Source organism: Dermochelys coriacea, chromosome 4 (assembly GCF_009764565.3).
Source record: "Dermochelys coriacea isolate rDerCor1 chromosome 4, rDerCor1.pri.v4, whole genome shotgun sequence".
Taxonomy (NCBI): domain Eukaryota; kingdom Metazoa; phylum Chordata; order Testudines; family Dermochelyidae; genus Dermochelys; species Dermochelys coriacea.
This window is the reverse complement of record NC_050071.1, coordinates 99,447,886-99,469,319: the sequence shown is the minus strand read 5'-3', so window position 1 is coordinate 99,469,319 and position 21,434 is coordinate 99,447,886. Positions and strand designations below refer to the sequence as shown.

At 43.8% G+C, this 21,434-nt stretch overlaps 1 long non-coding RNA gene across 1 annotated transcript; it reads left to right on the top strand.

Moving 5' to 3' along the window:
* The first annotated feature begins 11,373 nt into the window (after positions 1–11,373).
* LOC119854239 lies at positions 11,374–20,514 on the top strand. The gene is made up of 3 exons (XR_005292385.2): positions 11,374–11,447; positions 16,554–16,655; positions 19,455–20,514. It is a non-coding gene; the product is annotated as an uncharacterized LOC119854239 (long non-coding RNA).
* The last annotated feature ends 920 nt before the right edge of the window (positions 20,515–21,434 follow it).

Below are 21,434 nucleotides of genomic sequence, written 5' to 3'. Positions count from 1 at the left end.
CTTTTTTGGTAGATACGTATCATTTGAGTGCTGTCATGGGAATTTGTCCTGTAAAATCACCCTCAGCTATTTCTATTTTGAAAACCATGAGCAGTGTAATAACGACTCTTGAGCTTCACCCACAACAGAAATAGGCAATCTGACTACTGAAAAAAAATTACTTCCTCCCGTTCTGTTTCTCTTCTCTAGTCCAGTCTGTACATTTGGTACAGCTGAGCATTATGTTCTCACATCACATAGCTGGTGTGAACCAACTGGGTTTTAAACTCATTATCTCTGCATGAAACAGAGAAAATATTTCTGCAAGTAAACCAATCAGCATGGGAGAACTGAGGAAGAATATGACTTTTTCAGGGTCTGCCTTTATTGTTTCTGAAATACAAAGCAAAAAATAATACACCTAAAGCACTTCACAAGTAGGTGATACATTGAATAGGGAATGTATTCAAATTAAATACTTCGTTTCATAAGACAAACTGTTTTTTTAAAATGTACAAAACCATGTAAAAACATTTTCCTGATAATGCTATTACCTACATTTATCATATATCAGCTTTTATTTGAAATTTAGTTGCCTAAATTGAGTTTCACAACTTTACTTAACTGCATGAAAAATGATTCTAAGAAACTACAGTAAAAATAAGTGCAAACAAAGTACAGTTTGGTCACTTCTGGCCCATACTCTGCACTGGGATACATTTATTTGCACTGTTAGACAGAGCAAAGTGAAAAGATCCCACACAAATGGATAGCAGAGAAGTCCACTTGCAGGTCCACACTCCTGACAATGCCCCCTCTTCTGAGAGTGAATCACAGGGACCTTAGGGCCAGGCTTGTCAGGATACATTTCATGCACCTCCTATTGCAGGTCTGGGATCTGAATATTGTCTACTGGTTCCCAGGATCGTTCATCATGATGTAAACCCCCCAGTCCACTATATACACATACAAGATGGGGGGTTCTATACTCAGAAGCCTTAGAAACTCCTGCTACAAACAGGAGACAAACAGAGCCCTGGTCTGACACAATACACATTGGAAATCTGTGAAAACAAAAACATTCTCTAAGACAAGGTGAGCCATTTCCGTGGTAGTAGGGACAGTGCAGCACAGGACAAGGTGTGCTATCTTGGTGAAAAGATTGACTTAGATTGCTGTGCCCATGAGATGGTGGCAGCTACACGATGAAGTCCCTGGTCACAGTGACCGATAGCTGAGATGGGACAGGCAGGGGCTGGAGAAGCCAAGTGATTTCAAGCATGGGTTCTTGATTTGGGCACAAAGATTGAGGAATCTCATATAGTTCTTGACAGACATGCATAGGCCAAGCCACCAGAAAGTCCTTGACACCAAAATCCAGTCCTTCAAGTGGCTGAAGTGACCAGCTAGTGGTGTATCATGGCATAACTTGAGGATATGAAGCCTGAAATGGCACTCCAGAACATAAATAATCTGAATTTGGCCACAGACTGGGTACTGGCACCATCCAAGGCCTAGCATATCCAAATGGTGCACAGGTCATTGAGCAATAAGGAATGGATGAATGACATCAGATTGCTGTCTATTGTCCAGTTTAAAAAATTGGATGCATTAAGAATCATGGATGGAGATTCCCTGCCAGAATCAATGTACTCATCTTTATGGGACTGGGTATTGGCCTTTCCATTTCATGCCCCTGTGTGATAGGTGACTATCAAATCGAACTGGGCAAAGAAGAGGGACCAGAAGATCTTGCACTGATTAAGATGCCTGGCTGTCTGGAGGTATTTCCGGTTCTCGTGAACGGTAAGGATCTGGACTGGGAACCTGGCCCTTTCTAGGAGATGGTGCCATTCCTCAAAGGCTACATTGATGGTTAACAGCTCCTTGTCCTACATATTATATTTCCTCTCCACTTGAGTTAGCTTGTGTAAGTAGAAGTCACAGGGGTGCAGTCAGCCATGGGAGCCTGGCTGGCTGGGACAACACCATGCCCAGAGCTAAGTGTGACATGTCAGCTTCTACTGTAAATGGCTTTGTGGGGTTCAGTGGGTCAGGATGTGCACTCTGATGAATCTCTCTTTTAGTTGCTCCAAGGCAGATTTGGCTTCTGGTGACCAGGTGAACCAGGCTCCCTTAGGCAGAAGGGCAGTCATAGGGGTAACTAAACTAGAAAACCCCTTGATAAATCACCTAGAAAAAATGATGAAATCCAGGAATTGCTATACCGTATGGATGTTCCTTTAGTGCGGCCCAGTAAGATATGGCTGTCATCTTGCCTGGGGCTATGGTTTGGGATAGATGATATACTTGGGATCTTTGGGATAGATGATATACTCAAGGAATTCAATTATATCTCTGTTGAACTTGCACTATTCAGATTTAGCATACAGATTATCTGACAGTCTGTCTAGGATGTTGATGATCATGAAGAGCTTGGTCTTCTGAAAGATGAGAATATCACCAAGGTAGATAATTAGAAAATAGTCTAGCATGTCCCTGAAGATGCCATTGATGAAGTGCTGGAAAGTCGTGGGGCATAACTAGGTATTTAAAATGTCCGTAATGGGTACAGAAGGTCTCCCTTCCTAATCTGCACCAGGTTATAAACTGTGCAGAAGTCTAACTTTGTGAAGATCTTGGCGGAGTGTAGTTATTCACAAAGCTTGTTGATAAAGGGCAGGGGATACTGGTTCCAAATGGTATCCTTGTTTAGCACCTCTTGTCTACACAGGGCCACAGAGATCTGTCCTCCTTTACAAAGTAGATTGGTGCCCCAGAGAGCCTGTAGCTCCGGTTCTGAGAGGGAGTAGACGTGACTGAAAGGAATCCCTACTCCCGGGTGAAGGTGAATGCATCCGATGAAGTGAGCTGTAGCTCACGAAAGCTTATGCTCTAATAAATTTGTTAGTCTCTAAGGTGCCACAAGTACTCCTTTTCTTTTTTTTTAATGAGGCAGTCGTAACTGTGATGAGGTGGCAAAGTGCCTATATTCTTCTTATTGAGCATGTTGATGTCCTGGTATTTGCAGGTGTCGCAGAAGATGTAGGAGAAAATGCAGAGATTCCCTGCGAAATAACAGCCTCGATCTTGGATTCTCCAAAGAGGCAAACTGAGCTGCAGAGGGCTTATGATGTAGCTAGGCTGGAGAGGCAAGGCTACCGACAGTGCAAAGAGATGATATGTATTGCACTGGCCCGCTAACAGATATGCAAAAAGAGGATGACAAACCAGGTCAAGCCAAGGATAACTGGAAAGTGTGGCATCTTAGAGACTAACAAATTTATTTGAGCATAAGCTTTCATGAGCTACAGCTTACTTCATTGGATTGTAGCTCACGAAAGCTTATGCTCAAATAAAATTGTTAGTCGCTAAGGTGCCACAAGTTCCCCTTTTCTTTTTGTGAATACAGACTAACACGGCTGCTACTGTGAAACCTGGAAAGTGTGGGTTTTGGATGAGCCTGAAATGGAGGATTTCTTGATGACCCTGGAGGGTGGTGACCTCCAAAGGGGAGTCTGGTGGGTAACTGGACCCAATGAGAGGAGCAACCCATCAGTAGACTCCACCAACTCTGGAGAGCTTTTATGCTGGACAAGGATCATATGTGCTTGCACAAATCCAAGTCCATGAAATTACCAGAAGCATCTGAATCCACCAGTGCTTCCAGGTGGTAAGAGAGAGCTCTCCCATCACTGTAATAAAACTACCGCCGTGAGGGGAATAGCTTCCAGAGCTGTAGCACTGTCTACACTGCCACTTTATAGTGCTGAAACTTGCAGCGCTCGGGTGGGGGAGGGTGTTTTTTCACACCCCTGAGCGAAGAAAGTTTCAGTGCTGTAAGTGGCAGTGTAGACAAGGCCTAAGTGTGTAACAGACTTTGTAACACAGGATAAACACAACAGCTGCTGTTTACCTTCCTAACATTGAAGTATCATAGTTCTGTTTTCTTGTATAGTGCAATATGAACTTTACCTGGCTGCATCTGAATTTGAATTGAACCTGAATATTGATTAATTTTAGCTTCATACATAAAGTTATATACAAAAAATGTTAGCCTGCAGTAGCCACATTACCTGTTGTTTTAAGGAATAGAATGAAAGTCTGATTCAGTAAAGAAAGCAGCTGCCCCAAAGATCCGTCCTTTATGTGGCAATTTTTTATATGTTTTCATTCTAAAATAGGGGGTTTTTTGGGCTTGCTAATGAGCACTTGAGGATTTGATTTAGCTTCTTGGAATGGCTGCCACTTGCTGTTAGAATGTTAATCTGTCTAAACCCCCATTCAGCTCCACTTGTTTGGAAGTCAATCACCAGGAGTCTGCATTTCAAAGAGATGCCAGTTAATGCAGTCACAACAGAAGAGATGTTTTGGGACAACTCCCACAGCTCAGGCTAATCAGAAACCCAGGCCATTAGTCAGTAAACAGGTTTGTGTTGGTTTCTAAGAATGAACAAAAACTGAAGTAATCAAGACTGGGAGCAAATGCTGGGAAGGCAGGGGACTATTTAACTGCAAACTTATTATAAATCATGAAAGGGGTTCTACATTTGCATACTGCACTCACTTGGCATAGCCTCCTCCAAGGACTAGTCCTGAGAGTAATGACACATTGGCAAAGTCAGTGGAGATGTGCTACGGTGCTGGAGACAGATGGGGCTTTAGGATGTCAGAGGCAACTGATGGATATTATTTGGCTTTTCAGAATTAGACAGCTGATTTCTTTTGCAGTCTGCTGGCAGTTTCCTAGCCCTTGCTTAGAGGGGTAGACAACGCGGTGTGTTATTGCACAAAACCCCTTGCTAATGACATTCTCAGAAGTCCTCTGTGATACCCAAGGCAGTTTACATGGACGGTGAACTGTACCTATATAACCTTTTGGTCATCCCATAACGCTGTTTGTAATGTCTATTTTTTAGCTTCCTTAGCATGTTCAAAAACCCCAGAGCCAGCAGATAAGCTTTCTACAGCCCCAAGCAGCAGCCACTGTTTGAAAAGGCCAGAAAGGAGTAATGTGCTCCACTATGGTTGGCCCTGTGAGAGGGAACAGAGGGAATAGTTACAGAGGGACCCTTTAACTATTAGTTACTCCTAGGCATGGTTATACAACCCTTACGTGAGCTTTCTGTGTTTAGCCAAGGGCATACCCTTGTTTATACTTATGTCACATTTCTGCCAGCAACCCTGCCACACCTCCAGCAATTAGGTGGATATCAAATGCACCTACTCCAGTGATTAATGGCAAACTGCGAATTACTACCTCCAGGATTATTGAGGGTGAGGGGAAAGGGATACAAACATACAACTTTCCTATCTGAAGGTACATTTTCTTTTAGAAAAAATGTGTCCTTCTCAATTCAATGGTAATCAAGGGCATGTCAAGCAAAGGAGGGGGAGTTGAGAGAGAGATTCCTGAGGAAACTACAAGGAGCTACCCATAGCGGTTCTCAAATTGTGGGTTGGGACCCCAAAGTGAGTTGTGAAATGGGGTCGCCAGGGCTGGTGTTAGACTTCTTGGGGCTCGGGGCCAAAGCCTGAGCCCCGCCGCCCAGGACTAAAGCCAAAGACCAAGCCCCACTGCCCGGGGCAGCAGGGATCAGGTTGCAGACTCCCCTACCCAGGGCTGAAGCCCTTGGGCTTTGACCACTCCCTCCCACCCAAGGTGATGAGGCTCAAGCTTTGGTGCCCCCCCTCCTAGGGTCGTGCACTAATTTTTGTTTTCAGCAGGGGGTTGTGGTGCAATGAAGTTTGAAAACAGCTGCAGTGCTAAAGCAATTCAATAGGAGAATTGTTCTCCTACATCTGATGTAGAAAGGCAGATTATCTGTGACCTCAGAGTGGAAGCTGGGAACTTTTTGAGTTCTGATCCTGGCTTTGCCTCTGACAAACTATGTGACACTGGGCCAGGGGCAGCTAGTTGTATGGGCCCATGGTGCTCGGGCTCCAGCAATATTCAGGGCCCAGGGACCCGGCTCCACCAATATTTGGGGCCGGGTCTTTTCCCCGGCCCCACCTGCCACCCCCCCACACCTTCCCCGAGTGTCCCCGGCCCCCACTTGCTGCCCCCGCACACCTCCCCTGGGTCCTGGAGCGCCCCTGCCTTTCCCCTGCAGCTCCACGCTGACTCCGCTCTCCTGGCTTCCGGCACCCCAGCCCTCTGCACTTCCTCCCAGAGCCTGCACCCAAACACCCTCCCAGAGCCTGCACCCCTCACCCCCTCCTACACCCCCACCCCTTGCCCTAGCCCAGAGCCTGCACCCAGCACCCAAACTCCATCCCAGAGCCTGCACCCATTCCCATCCCCACCCAAACTTCCTCCCAGAGCCCAACCTCTCACCCCTTTTGCACCCAAACTCCCTCCCTGAGCCTGCACCCCTCCTGCACCCCAATCCCCTGCCCCAGCCCAGGGCCTGCACCCCAGACCTCATCCCCCAACCCAAACTCCCTCCTAGAGCCTTAGGCAGGTAGGGGGAAGAGTTGGTGGGGCAGAGTTGGGGGGCGGATTCTGGGCACCACCAAAATTTCTACAAACCTGCCACCCCTGCACTGGGCAAATCACTAAACCTATCATAGATTCTCAATCTGTAAAATGAGCATAATAGAATTTACATGAAGTTAATCTGGCAATGCTGTAGAAAGTTTATTGTGCAGAATGGCATCTTTACAACATTCAAGAATGCAGGTTCGTAAGTAATCTTTTGGTTTGGATTCTGAACTGGTAAAGCCAGCATGGGGCTAAAATCTGCCTTTGGTGGAGGGTGCTGCCCAAGCTCCGAAAGTTTAAGCACAGGAGCCACTTCAAGAAGATGTGAGTGTTCAGGTCCATTTTAAGGATTGAACCTGAATCTAATATTGGAATACCCATTTGTCCTAACACTAAGAGATAAGAGCCAAAGGCTCTTGCAGGGGACTGAAGAGACGCTCCTGAAGAGACTATGGTAAGAATTTCATTTAGCGTATTATTTATTATTGCAATATCACCTCCAAGTCTCAAACAGGATGGGAAACCATTGTGCTAGGTGCTTGTGAAGGAGGAGGGACTCACTGCTAGATCACCTCCTTGTGGATAGAAATGCATAGCTGCTTTCTCCCTGTCTGACACCCTTGCCAACAGCTGCTTTGGTCCTCTGGTGGTCCACCTTGTCCAATGTCTGTCTGGCCAGGTCACAATTTAAGTCTACCTCATCCAGAGTAACCAGGCTTGGGAGAAGGGGTGGGGTGGGGCCTTGGACGGAGTAGGGGCAGGAAGGAGTGGGGGCGGGGCCTGGGGTGCAGCATCCCCTGGGCCCAGAGGAAGCCGGCACCTGTGAAGTTTATAACAGCCCCTTCTGCTCTCAACTTCCTCTGTTTATAGTCCTCTCTCTGCCCCTCCTCAGCTGGGCTTCATCCTCAGTCAAATCATTCTCATGCTTTCCCTCTAGGTGCAACATGGTTTGTGAAATGGCCTCTAAGGCCCACATTAACCCTTTTGGAGCCTGTGTGGGGTACACACCCCATCACAGTGCTATAGAGACACAAAGAGTTTACAATCTAAAAAACAAGACACACCTGGTGGGCGAAAGTAAAAATGGGTATGAGGGAGATTGGGCTGGGGTAACAATGATAAAAGCATAGTAGTGCCCAAAGGACATGTGAGACCTGGGGCCTCTTTGTGCCAGGTAATTCCTAAGTACAACACATAGAATGACATGTTTCCTGCCCCAAACTACAATATAATTTCAAGCATGATGCACAAATGTGTGTAACACACAATAGGAGAGAAGTGAGCAGGGAGGATGAGAAGTGACGGTAATATCATTGCACAGTTACATAGCCTAACATTGTGCAACTGGTGGTTCCTAAATAGTGGTTCCAAATCATTTACAAAGCACAATATAAATAAATATCAGCAATCTCCACTGGTCCTACACCTATGTTTGTACTACTGTAGCACCTAGAGCATCATCTGAGCCATGTTGTACATACACTTAGCCCTGGTCTACACTGCAGAGGTAGGTCGACCTAAGATATGCAACTTCAGCTACGTGAATAGCATAGCTGAAGTCAGCGTATCTTAGGTCGACTTACCTGGCCATGAGGATGGCGGCAAGTCAACTGCTGCTGCTCCCGTCGACTCCGCTTCCACCTCTCTTGAGCTGGAGTTCCGGAGTTGACGGGGAGCGCGTTCGGGGATCGATTTATCATGTCTAAATGAGACGCGATAAATCGATCCCCGATAGATCAATCACTACTCGATTGTGCGGGTAGTGAAGACCTGCCCATAGTGAGAGAGTCCCAGCCCTGAAGAATTTACAATCTAAACTGACAAGACAGACACAAGAATTAAGAGATGAGGAACTGAGGCTATGTCTACACTGGCAACTGAACGACAAAACTTTTGTCTTTCAGAGATGTTATAAAAATACCACTCCAAAAGATGAATGTTTTGCCAACGACTAGCACCAGTGTTACCAGCTCTTTGCAGGAGTGCTCTCCTGCCAACAACGCTAACACCACTCACTCTGGGTGGAAGTTTTTGTCAGCAGACAAACAGCGGCTACACTGTGTGCCTTTTAGTGACATGGCTGTAGCAACACAGCCCCATCATCAAAAGCGGCGTACTGTAGACATAGCCTGAGTCAGGCCGTGTCTACACTACAGACCTTACAGTGGCACAGCTGTGCCACTTTAAGGTCTCCAATTTAACCGCTCTATGCCGACAGAAGAGAGCTCTACCATCAACATAATTAAACCACCTCAATGATTGGCGGTAGCTATGCTGGCAGGAGAGCATCTCCCACCGGTGCTTCTGTCTGTGTAACGTATGTCGCTCAGAGGGGTGGGTTTTTTTCACATCCCTGAGTGACATAAGTTATACTGACAAAAGTGTGAGTGTAGACAAAGCCTAAATGACTTTCTCAAGGTTGCATAGGGAATCTTTGGGAGAACTGAACCTAGATTTCCCAAATCCAGTACCTTAAGCACAAAACTACTCGTCCTCTTGAGTCTTTTTCAGCCATTCTGTCCCAAAGCAAATACGCCACTGAAGCAGAGCATTTGGAAGATGAAAAGTGCCACATGTTAATATTACATTCAATTTCTAGAGTAAAAAGTGTGTGTTTAGAGCCAAACAGTTGTTCCAGCAGAAAGGAACTGTTACCAAATGTACATGAAATGCCAAGTCCCTTTGAAGTCCCTATAACCAGCAGAGGCTTGATCGGATTGAGATTGTCATGGAAAGCAGCCAACAAATGTCCTTCTTGTCCAGGGTGTTGCCAGGATTGTTCCAGGAGCAAGATATTTCCAGGAATGGGGTTTTGTTGGAAAAGGAAAGAGCGTAGACTGCAGCCACTAAGCTTAGCAAATGTGGTTTGCTTGCTTTGCTTTGTGATGCTGAAAATCTGTGCTTTGTAATGTTACGCTCACATTCATATGCTATGGCAAAGAACATGGTCTTGACATGCGAGACAAATGAGTGCCGAGTCTATTTGTTATACTGATGTTTTGTGAAAGGAGAGAGAGAGATAGTAGTCATATAAACAAATATACATGAAACCCCTCTTCATTCAAGGTAATGTGATTTGAATTATAGAGTCATGCAAGGATAAAGCCAGAGACTTAAGGAAGCACTGTGATTCTAAGCTGCTGTAGTCAGGCACACATTTATGTCTGGAGAAATTACTCTTTGGACTGACATTTCTCATCATGCTTATTGTCAGCTAACAGGCAGTTTTAAAAGAGTTTATCAATTTTCTGAGTTTTCTGAAGATGGAAATGTTTTTTGCCAGTTAAAAAATATTCAGATGGCACAGCAGCCAACAAATCTGTGGCTATACAGTTCCACCCAAAGCCTCTCTGTGCAGTGAGCCCCTGACTGGCCTCTGAGGTGTGCAGAAGACATGGACCCTCTGTGCAACATTTTAAAATCATCTCCCCAGCCAATGAAATAGAACCACATTAGTTCTACTGCAGGCAGGCCCTCCACAGCTGGGGAAGGATAATTAAAAAATAGATATATTTCAGATTGCTTCAAACTTGACACGAATTTAGTATGCAATGAAAGTGCTTGAAAGTATCATCCTGTCTGTTGTAGCCTGGTTCTTTTAGCAAAGGAATTTAATGTTTACAAAAATTGATAAATGTGATTGCCTCCAAATTTCACCATTGGCTCCATCATATATAACGGGCAAAACGAAACAAACAGATCCATACACCCCTACTCTTCAGTGGTGCAAAATATAGACAGATCATAACAGGTCAGGTCTATCAAAAATAACTTCTGTTAGCCAAAGTAAAAATGAGTCCTACATTCCTACATCTACAAGAATTCTTACCTTCAGCCTCTTTAAAGAGCCTGATTCAAAGCACATCAATGGAAAGACCCAATTCGCGTTGGATAAGGCCCAGAGACTCCTGGATCATTTAGTGTCTTTTCAATCTCTCTCGGGAATTAACAGTGGGGCACCCTTTAATCTTTCAAGTTGTCTCAAAAAGGAGAAATGTAAACTCCAGCTCTCTTAGGCTATCCAGGATGTACCCGATTTTTAGGAGTTCAGTCTGTCACAAATTTGGTCTTTCAGTATTTTTGCATTACAGCAAAACCTTGTTTAACTGAACTCCAATTAACTGAGAAATAATAGTTTCCTGTGAATGATAGCTGTCAATGACTTGATTTAAGCTGTAAGCTGATCTGGAATTTATTTAATAAAATTTCTATTTGCAGAAAACTGCTGGGTAAGCCTACTTATTTGTTTAATACCACCCTATAGCTAAAATCACAATAATAATTCAGGTTTCAAAGTAGCAGCCATGTTAGTCTGTGTCCGCAAAAAGAAAAGGAGTACTTGTGGCACCTTAGAGACTAACACATTTATTTGAGCATAAGCTTTCGTGAGCTACCAGCTCACTTCATCGGATGCATCACGAAAGCTTATGCTCAAATAAATGTGTTAGTCTCTAAGGTGCCACAAGTACTCCTTTTCTTTTTGCGAATAATAATGCAGAGTTGTTCATATATGCAACTGTGAAGATTTACAAAAAGAATTGTACCAGTATGAATCTGGGGTAAACAGCATTGGTACAAGTCTCACTTTACACAAATGCACTACATCCACACTAGCGGTTTGTACTAGCTTAGCAGCACCAGGGCTAAAACCCCAGTGCAGACAAGCCCTGACATTCATCAGGTTCTGTAATCTGCTCCTTGCACTCCTTGTACCCTCCCTATCTCAATTGCCTGGGAAAACAGGCAGGTTTGCAATGTGCCTGAGAGTCAAGATGCTGGGACTCTATTGATCAATGGGGAAAGAGTGTTCCAAAGCTCCAGTTTACTGAAGATGTCCCACTTCCAGCCCCCTCCTGCTTAAACTTATGTCTGTTAGCTCAAACTCATCTTGTTATCTTCTCTCTTTCTGTAGCACCAGCATTGTAGTACTGGAAGCTGATCTCATCTACAATGGCATTGCACGAGGAGAGAGGCAATCTCAAAGGTAAATACTTCTATAACCTTTCCCCATGCATTCTAGTTTATTTTCCTGAAATTTTGGGCCAAATCCTGGCCTTTACTCTAGTGGGAAACAAAAATAGAGTGGTGTCACACCAGCTGCAAGTAAATTTCCAGAGATTTACAAGACATACCCCATGCTTCTTTTCTCCCAATGTTTACTGATTCTTTACTATCAACTAACAAGTCATGTTGGCAGGGAGCTTTATTACTACAGTACTTCTGACTCTCAAAACTGTAAACTAAGTAAAAACAACAATAGATATATGAAAAACAGGAAAAAGCATAGTTATTCCAGAAGGACACTTAATAGAAAGGAAAAATGATAAATGGTCTTCTTCGAAATAAACCCTTGCTTGTAGAGTATGCAGTACTGTGTACAGCAGCAAGTCTAGACTCTTGCACAATCTGAGATCACAACAGTGTGTCTATGTGGATGATAGAGCCAGCCCAGCAATTGCTCTTCCTTCCCAGGAATGGTACAAGCAAAGATTCCAGTCTTCTCTTTCCTCAGGGCCAAAAAGGCAATCAATGTTCTCCTCACCATCCTTGTGAATAGGTGCACACTTCCTCTGCTTGAAGTCAAACTTGCAACTACATTTGAGCACCTCTGAGCTCACAGCCATACTACCAACTGATGTTGTCAATTACCCAAGTTAGAAAACAGGCCTCCTCTGAAACTGGCATTCCTGGTTTGAAGAGTGGCTTTCTGCTGAGCACAGGACCGCAGCACTTGCCTAGAAATCAAAATGCGAGCACAAGGAAAAATAGAAGTTTTACGCACTTAAATTCTTTTCAGTGCATCTATTTAATATCTTTACATTAATATGCTGTGTAGATGAGGATATAGGCTGATACAAAATTGAGAGCAGGACTCCCCCTGAATTTTCAAAACAGGTATTACAGCTACTCTTTTATTTTCTCTATGGCCTGGTCTACACAGGGGCAGGGAAGGAGGGAGTGTCTATCTAAGTTACAGGTTTCAGAGTACTTGTGGCACCTTAGAGACTAACAAATTTATTAGTTAGTATCTAAGTTACGCAACTTCAACTACATGAATAACATAGCTGAAGTCGACGTACTGAGATCTACTCACCGTGGTGTCTTCACTGCAGTGAGTCAACAGCTTACGCTCCCCCGTTGACTCTGCCTGTGCCTCTTGCCCTGGTGGAGCACAGGAGTCGATGGGAGAGCGCTTGGGGGTAGATTTATCGCGTCTCTAGATGTGATAAATTGACCCCTGCTGGATCGATTGCTGCCCACCGATCCGGCAGGTAGTATAGAATCATAGAGTCATAGAATATCAGGATTGGAAGGGACCTCAGGAGGTCATCTAGTCCAACCCCCTGCTCAAAGCAGGACCAATCCCCGATATACTCTATAACAACAAATGGTCTCTCAGTATAAGGTGCCAACATACTTCTCAACAGAAGCTCAACTCTGATAGTGTAGAGTGGGACTTGGAGAACACCAGGTCCCTTTTTCAAATATATTAGAAAGCAATTTGAAAATTACTGTACAGCTGTTTTAAGGCAAGCTCTATAATTTTTAAACTGAGGATTAATTTAATAGTGATCTGCAGAAGAAATATACTCAGAAACCTCAGGTTACAAGTGATTAACTTCGCCTTCCAAATAATAAATCACAGTGTATATTATTGATAGAACTCTTCTAGATGACACTGTAATCAAAACCGAGGCTTTGACTACTATACAAAATTAAGTTGACTGAAGTTAAGTCGATAAACAGCCAGTGGAGTAATTAAAGCAGTGGTTCATGTCCACATTGTGTTCCTTCTGTTGGTGTTGCATGTCCTCACCAGGAGCACTTCCACTGACTGAAGTGGGACCTTGTGGGGCACTGACTCCTGAAGCCCCACTGCCCTGGGCCTCACAGGGCACCCCACCCCACCCCACCTACTCTGGGGCTGACAGCCAACGGGCAATGTAAATCAGTGCTACTCAAAGTGGTGGTGCGCGGACCGGTGCCAGTCCGCAAGCCATCAGCTGCCAGTCTGTGCACACATTGGAAAAATAAATTGCCGGTCCCCCACATCAGATAGCTTGAGAAGCACTGATGTAAGTAACGCATTGTCTACACAGACACTGCGTCGCCCTAACTACGTTGACCTAAGCACTATGCCTCTTGCAGAGGTGGAGTTATTAAGTCAATGTAGTGGGTGACTTACATGGGGGGGAAGGGGCGGGGAGCACCAATGTAGTGTAGCCACTGACAGAGTTAAGTTGGCTAAGCTGCCTTACATCCACCTAACTCTGTAGTGTAGACCAGTCCCAACAATGCTGTGTTCCTTTTCCCATCACAAATGCATCATGTGTACATTGCACTGTACTCTGTTTGGCTTTCCTGCAAGACTTCAGGGGGAGGAAAAAAACAACAATTCCAGACCAGTTATGAGCCTGATTCTGCAGCCCCTCTGCATGTTAAATGCCCATTGAGCTCCATGGGAGTTCAGCTTGTGCAGGAATTATAGAATGCATCTGTAAATGTACAACATAAAAAGTATATGGTAATTATTGAAAATTATTATAAAACTGAAAGGAGAAGGAGGTGTAGCTTCGTGGCCTGATCACAGAGGTGGAAGCCAGAAACCCCTGATTTCTAATCCTAGCTGAGTCAGTTCTGACACTGTTTTCCTCTGAGACTTTGCAACATCTTACCTCTTGGTCTCAGTTTTTCCATCTGAGAATGGGTATAGTAATACCCATCTGCCTCGGGATACTGTGAAAGTTAGTTAGGGAGAGATTGTGGCTAGGACAACACACATCCACAGTGGAGTAAAAAGCCCTCTACCCGGGCTACCCAGATGTTGGGTGCAGGTGCACAGGAGTAAGCAGAGCTGCATGCTTGCTTTATACTCTCCCTGGAGCAAGAGGGCAAGGAAAATGATGTATTATGGGTAAATGTTTTAGTTCTCTAAATGTGGGTGGGCACCATTATTAAATGAGGAAGAAGGGCAGGATAGAGAGAGGGAAGGAGAGGGGGCTTCGGGCAACAAAAAGGTAAGAAATGCTTACAAGGAATAACGCATGCATACACCTACCTGAGCTTCCTTCCCTTTTATCACTGGACTCATATGAGCTCCCCTGGTCCTTAGCTGGGCTTGCACAGTCTCTTTTCCCAACAGGTCGAGGTTGTCCAGGACTTCTTTCCTGTTCCAGGCAGGAGCACGTCTAGTAGCTCTGTGAATGTGCAAGTGGCATGGATGGATGCTCACAAAGGTGGGCTAGTCGGTGTAGTGTAGACCAGGCCTTACATCCTCTCTGGAGCAGGAAGCCAGGAATCTGCAGGGTACTGGCCTCCAAGAGTCAGCATGATTTGGAGAAATAAGGTGGAGCTGGAGGGGAACGGGCTCTTTTCTTCCCTGTGTTGCTGCTAGTGCAGCACAGCTACATACTGTACCTTACTATGGGCTGCATCCCTGAGATACAATTTAATCCTTAATGTTTCTAAAGTACTTCCGAAGGACCTGCTGCCACTCCCATTGAAGTCAAAGGAATGGGATAAATCCGCAAGTTCAGAAGATTGCTATTCACAGGGACTAAAATGAAAATGGAGAAGCTTAGGCTCAGATCCACAAAGGGACTCAGGTGACCAACTTCCAGATTTAGGCACCTAAATCCCAATCTTAGGCTCCACTGCAATCCACAAAACTCCCATTTGGCTGCTGACTAACTCTGTATGTGCCTAATTTCACTCAGAGCCTAAATTTTCAGGGTCAAAGTTCCCTGGGCACCTATGTTGTGGCCTCAGTCTAGGCATCTGAAAAACCTATCTCATGCCTAAGCCCCAGGGGAAGATACAAATCAGGGGAAGATAAGCAGATCCATTAGGTATGCTCAGAGCATGTCTACTGGATCAGGCCTCATTAAAAATCCAGCTAAGGGAGGTGGTGATGTCACCCAATTTATAAATTTTAATCCAGTGGTTAGCACACTCACTTAGGATGTGGGAGACCTAGGGTTCAATTTTCCCTTCTGCCTGAGGGGGAGAAAGGAAACCCCAGGTCAAATCCTCTCTCTGAGGGGACCACACCTGCTATGGGATACTTTCATGTGGGGCTCCCTCTGTCTCGCTCCTGTTGAAGCTGTTCCACCATGTATAAATAATTAAATAGTCCCTAGAGCAGGAAGACTGGACCCTGGGTCTCCCACAGCCCAGGAGAATACCCTAAGTAATTCTCACTCTCTTTCTTTGGCCCAATAGCTACTTAAGTATTTATACATAGTGGAACAGCTTCAATAGACAAGATTAAGAGAAATCTATATCAAAATGTTCCATAGCTCAGTGGTTAGACCACACTCCTGAGAGGTGGGAGACCCTTCCTTAAATCCTTTCTCACCTGCAAACAGAGGGGGGGAAGCCTATATCCTGGGTGAGTGCTCTGACCACTGGGCTAAAAGTCATCAAGTGAGTGACAGCATTTTCTCCTCCAGCTGTTTTGCATGGAGTGAGGCAGGCACCTCACCCATTTGCACAAGAAAAGACTTAGTTGCCTAAGGCTCCTGACTCCAGGAGAAGGGATCCTGGCTGTGGATTGCAAGCAGAGACAGGCAGCACAGGCTTAGGTGCATAACTCTGTGAGATAGGTAGGGCTTAGGACCTCACACTCTCATTGGTATCTCCCATTGGCTAGTTTAGGAGGATCCCCACCTACCATGCTGACTTTTGTGGATCCCACTCTAAGGTGCCTGTCTCTTTTTGTGCATTGAATAAGGGAGCTAAGGCATCTAACTCAGGCTTTGTGGATCCCAGGGTTGCGCTGACGTTTTTCTAGGCACCTATAAGTTAGGCATTGCAACACCCAGAGGTGCCAGAATAGGGGAGGTCAGGAGGGCCATGGCCCCATCACTTTGGGGGGAGGGGGCTGAGAGGAGCGACTGGAGTGGGGGCAGGGCCTCAGAGGAAGCGTTGGCGTGCAGGGGGCTGGGGCCACAGTTCGGGTGCCAATGTCCCCCCTTTTAGGGACTTTCTGTCACCCCTGGCAACATCTAAGCCCCTTTATGGATTAGGGCCTGAATTTTTTTTAATTTATAGAAAGATTTACTGTGAACAACTTTTTTATTCTTTGCAGGTGCAGAGTACATTTATAGCCAACATGCCACTCCCATAAAACACACCAACTACATAGTGCTGAAATATGGCTGCCATTAACAGGTGTGATCTGACAGAACAGGTAAATAAAAGTTCAGTAAAACCTTTTTGTCTCAGTGAGCCTGGTTAGCAATGAGCTTTTGGGTAAGTTCCTGGTCTTTGGTAGAAAAGTTGAAGGAGACCTAGAGATGTAAGAAATCTGGAGGGTGTTTTTGATTTTATTTACTTTCATATTTTTAAAATGTTTCAAAGCACTTACCGGATATCTGTCACCTAACCTCTCCAAATATTAAAATTATTACAGCCACACAAACAAAACACACCTATAATACCAATAAATGTTACTTTTCTTTTCCAGTGCTCTGAACTTCTTGGGGCTATTCCATGAGCTAAATAATGTGTTTACATTTGTAAAGAAGGGAATTATACTAAATTAAAAACTCTCTCTATATGTAAGTTATAGATTCAAGGGTAATATTATAGGGTAGGGCTAGACAAAACTTTCTCTGTCAACTTTTTTCAAATGGAAAATTGGGGTTTCAAACAAATGAAAACTTTTTCAGAAAGTATCTGCTGTCCTCAAATTTTAAATTTTTCATTGGAAAACCGAAAACCTGAAAACCAAAACCAAAATTTTTTGGGGTTGCCTGAAAATGTTTTGGTTTTTCAGCAAAAAATTAAAAATATATATTTTCTAGAAAATATTTCATAGTGCATTACAGTGAGTGATTTTAAAAAAAATGAGACAATGCTTTCCAGGGGTAGGTATAATTCTTATCCTGACATGAAAGGAAACAAGGACAGGGACTGTCTTGTGGTTAAAAATCTGGACAAGGAGTCTGGCACTCTACGGTCTGTACCCCTCTCTATCACAGTGTTCTTTTGTGACCTTGAGTAAGTCAGTTGACCTCTCTGTGCCTTGGTTTTCCCATCTTGAAAATGGGGGTAAATATAGGGCTGTTGTGAGGTTCAACATGTTGAGATTCTTGGATAGAAATCTGCTATATAATGCAGAATTCTGAAATTTTTTGATGAAAATAATTGCATATATTTTTTGCAAAAAAATTATCCCATTTTTGATCAGCCCTACTCTGAGTCCAAAGCATTAAACAAAATACAACTAGAAAGCTCAGTCCTCAGTTGTGAATTCTGTTTTTGTGCTGCTGAGGCAGTGCAGAGCAGCCAGAAAGCTGACCTAAAAATGGTAGCCAAGGATTCCCCCCATCACAAGGGGATCCTTGCATGGCACAAAGCTGACATAGCTGGCTCTATACCACATCCTTTCCTGGTACAGAAGTGTTTTGGGGAAGGGGTAGAGGTATGACAAGATTCTTTATGCTCCAGATCAATTGCCACAGCTGCTGACTTTAGATAGTGTAACTTAGAGCATCCCTGAAGCTGCTCTAAATTATGCTGAGAGTCTTTTCAGCCCCCCATTTGGTCTAGAATCATGAGCAGAAAGGTGGCAGGGAGCCCCCTTTTCCCCCTCTCCTTCATATTATTGAACCCAGAAAGAGCAGATTTAAGAACTGTACTTTAAAAGCAATAAAACAGAAATTCACATACCCAATTGTACGTAGAAGACATGTCTAAGGAATGAAGAGAAAATTAAATCAGATTGGGTCAAATTCTGCTATCAGAATTTCATTATCTTTATTTCATTTTTGAATGAAGCACATCACATTTACACCAGCATAACTGCAATCAGACTTCGGCCTTCTGTATTCAGGATGCACTCTGCCTGATACTTTAAACTCTGTTAGAAATCTGGTTCTTTTCCAAGCTTTTGCAATACTAGAATATAGTAATAATATTGATCACTCTCTCTCTTTCTTCTTTCTCTGAATCATGGACAATGGCTTTTTCATGTGATCTTAGGACATTTAAGGAAGTTGTTCACAAATGTTAGGGAGGAATCTGTTGAGCTTTGATTATGGCAATTTATGTAATGCAGATCTTCCATTTCATTAACATCCTGACTCAGATGATTAACAAACACATGAGAGTCAGCCCTGAGATCTTCTGGTGACTCTATGCGCTTCCCAGCAGTGAAACATTTGAATTTGATTCCCCAGCCACACACCCTCACCTTAGAGGCAGTGTGCTTGGCCTCTTGGGCAAGGAATGTGTCTCATTGCTCACATGATACACACAGTGGAAACATGGGAGGGGCCCTTCCTTAGTCAGCCCTCCTCACCCACCCCATTGCATGAGATGTTTGCAGATGCAATTGGGTGCCTTTAGCAGCCCAGTCTTGCATCTCAACAGCAGCTGTAAATTGGTAAATTCCCAGTTCTATTATAAGGCTTCAAATCAGGGCACTGGAGAAATGAGGAGAACATTAACAAAGGTAAATGGTTAAGGATTAACATAAGAATGAGTCTGACTTTGTAATACTTCACAGCAGTGTTGTACAGGAACAGGAACAGGCAGAAACACTTAGTAACGTATCGGGATCAACTCCTTTAGGGATCCCTAGGTCCCCATTAGAAATAGTTGCAAAATTTCTTGTTACAAACATAGGAGAAAAGCAGAGAGATGCTTCATGTAACTTAGGTTTATTTGTCAGAGAGCAAGTCTCTGTGAGTACAACAGCAAACCGGTGATTGTCCTAACACTTCTAACAAGCTAGAGGCCAGATTTGCTAAAGCTGGCAGAGGGCAGTGCAAATTTCACCACCTTACACCAACAGTACTCCCTTTACACCATGAGACATTTAACCCTTCAACAGGCCGTTGGTGTTTCTACTGTCATCCTCCCGCACGCTCTCTGCAGAAAGTTAAGTATAGCTTTAAGTTCCACTAAAGGCTCTTTAGATGCTCTGCCAGTAGCCACTGAAGAGATGAATTGATTCTTCCTTTTTTGCCTCTTTTCCTTCCAGCTCTAGCCACTTTTGGATGTTACTGGTCTTCTGAATCTCCCACCTCCACAGGAAGAAGGTTGCAGCTTTTTGTGTCATCACAACGTTTTCCTTTGGAGTTTCCACCAGCAAGATCTATGCTGGAGTGTACATCTGCAGAAGTCATCATGTGGTGCTGAAACCATCATCTTGGCCAACACAATGGGGATTGAACTGGAGACTTCTAAAGGAAAAAAGCAGCTACTGCTAGTGCCAGGACTGTAATAGACTTATTTAGCCTCTTCAGATCTGGTACAGCTGTAAAACACACTTACCAGTGGGTTACACTGCCTCTGTGGCTCGAACTGGTTTCTGCCACAGCTTGTATGAAAAACTGCTGCAAAGACTGTTCAAAAATAGTAGTGCATAATATTGTGCCTCTTACATGGCATAGACAGTGTAGTTGTGCAGGCAGACAAGGGAGGGGGCCCATGGGAGTACAGCATTGCCATAAAGAGAGGTTGAGGATTAAGGAAGGCACAAGCTGCCTGGGAACACCAAGCAAATGCAACCTCCTATAAACAAAAGCACTTAGTGGCATATGCAGGCAGATAGAAGGGATGTGATGGGGATAGGAATGAGGGAGAACAGGAACAATAACAGGAAACCAGGACACTCACCCAAGCACAGAACAAACCAGCGAGCACCTACCTCTGTGTTTGCTTTAGGACTGTATGAGGTAAAGGGAAGTGCTTTATGCTTGGTCTCATATCTTGCTAAAAGTATCACAAAATTACTCTCAAACATATTTTAATTGTTGTTGCCACTCCTGCAATTCACATCCTAGCTTTTCCAACATTAGAAAGGTGTGGTAGACCAGTTTCATATTAGAGAAGGAAGAAAGGTACTTATTAATACAAAATAGTCACAAAAAGTCTGAAAGTTCAGTACAAAGTACTGCCATTGGGTGTGTTTTGTGATTTTTTTATTTAATAATCAGTACAGTTACAATGACTAGTGCTAAGCCAGAAGGCCTTTAAACACATGAATGTGCACAAGTGTGTGTGTCTGTGTGTGTAATGCTTTAAGGAATGTATAAATGACTTGAATCGCTTTCAAGGACACGACTACCTTTTTTGGACAAAGCCATCATTGTACATCTCATTATGACAAAGCAAAGTGCAAGTGCCAGATCACAAGACTAACTTTCTCTATAAGTAATTTGAGTACAGGTATACATAAATTTTAAAACAAAAAACAAAAAACTGGCAGACATTTAAATTGTGCAGTTTACATTGAAAACATTAATGTTTGACTTATCTTGAGAAGTCTTAAGAAATAATAACTTTGATCTTAAGAACAACTTGTAATATGAGATCTGTTGCAATCCAGGTCAGTTATGGTGCCATAAGTGTAATGTCAGAAGTAAAACAAATAAACATATCACTAATTTACCTAGAAGGCACCTAATAAGCAAGGTTCGTGGAAAATTGCAATAAAGATATGGTACAGTAGTTGTATATCATTTTCTGCAAAAATTGATAGGGAACTGCTACATTGGTCCCATCTCATTGATTTTTTTCCAGTAAGATGTTCTGCGCCTTCTTAAAAAGAAAAGGAGTACATGTGGCACCTTAGAGACTAACAAATTTATTAGAGCATAAGCTTCCGTGAGCTACAGCTCACTTCATCGGATGCATACAGTGGAAAATACAGTGGGGAGATTTTATATACACAGAGAACATGAAACAATGGATGTTACCTTACAGACTGTAACAAGAGTGATCAGGAAAGGTGAGCTACTACCAGCAGGAGAGTGGGGTGGGGGGGACCTTTTGTAGTGATAATCAAGGTGGGCCATTTCCAGCAGTTGAAAAGAACTGTTGGGGCGGGAGGGGGGGGGGAATAAACAAGGGGAAATAGTTTTACTTTGTGTAATGACACATCCACTCCCAGTCTTTATTCAGGTTTCAGAGTAGCAGCCGTGTTAGTCTGTATTCGCAAAAAGAAAAGGAGTACTTG